Source organism: Gadus macrocephalus, chromosome 21 (assembly GCF_031168955.1).
Source record: "Gadus macrocephalus chromosome 21, ASM3116895v1".
NCBI classification, from domain to species: Eukaryota; Metazoa; Chordata; class Actinopteri; order Gadiformes; family Gadidae; genus Gadus; species Gadus macrocephalus.
In genome coordinates this window covers 14,881,840-14,882,383 of record NC_082402.1, presented here as the reverse complement: position 1 = coordinate 14,882,383, position 544 = coordinate 14,881,840, and positions in this window count along the sequence as shown.

Genomic DNA, 544 nt, shown 5'->3' with positions numbered 1-544 from the left:
ACTCTGCACCCACCATACCTGCGCAGAAGGGATACTCAATTGTGCCATTTTACGACGAAGATAAGTTTGATGTTGTTGTTTTTTTCGGTTGATGTCGATACACTCCCCCCCCCACCCCGACCTCTAACCCTGTTCGTAGCGGCTAGGGAGGCTCAGAGAAATGATAAGCTCAAATGCTAGTCCGCAACAGAAGACAACAGAGGCGGTATCCTGTGCCAAATGGTTTTAGGGTGCGGAGAGAGATGTTTACTTTAGAACCATCGATACAGACTTTCTTCAATCCTCCTCTTTTTCTTGTTCCATTTGTGTTGTCTATATCGTGCCAAAAGTCTGCCAACTCTCTGTTGTTTCTTTTTTTCCTCCAGAAGCTATGTACGCCGTCAGCGTCTCCCCCCCCCCCCCCGTTCGTCCGTATGAGGTCTGTAGTAGCTATTGCCGGATGCAGGATTTATACAAAAGAAAACTTTGTTTTTGTACAAGAACAAGTTTTGTAGTCGTTTGTATCATGGTAGCCATGATACACAATGTAGCAGATATACCAACT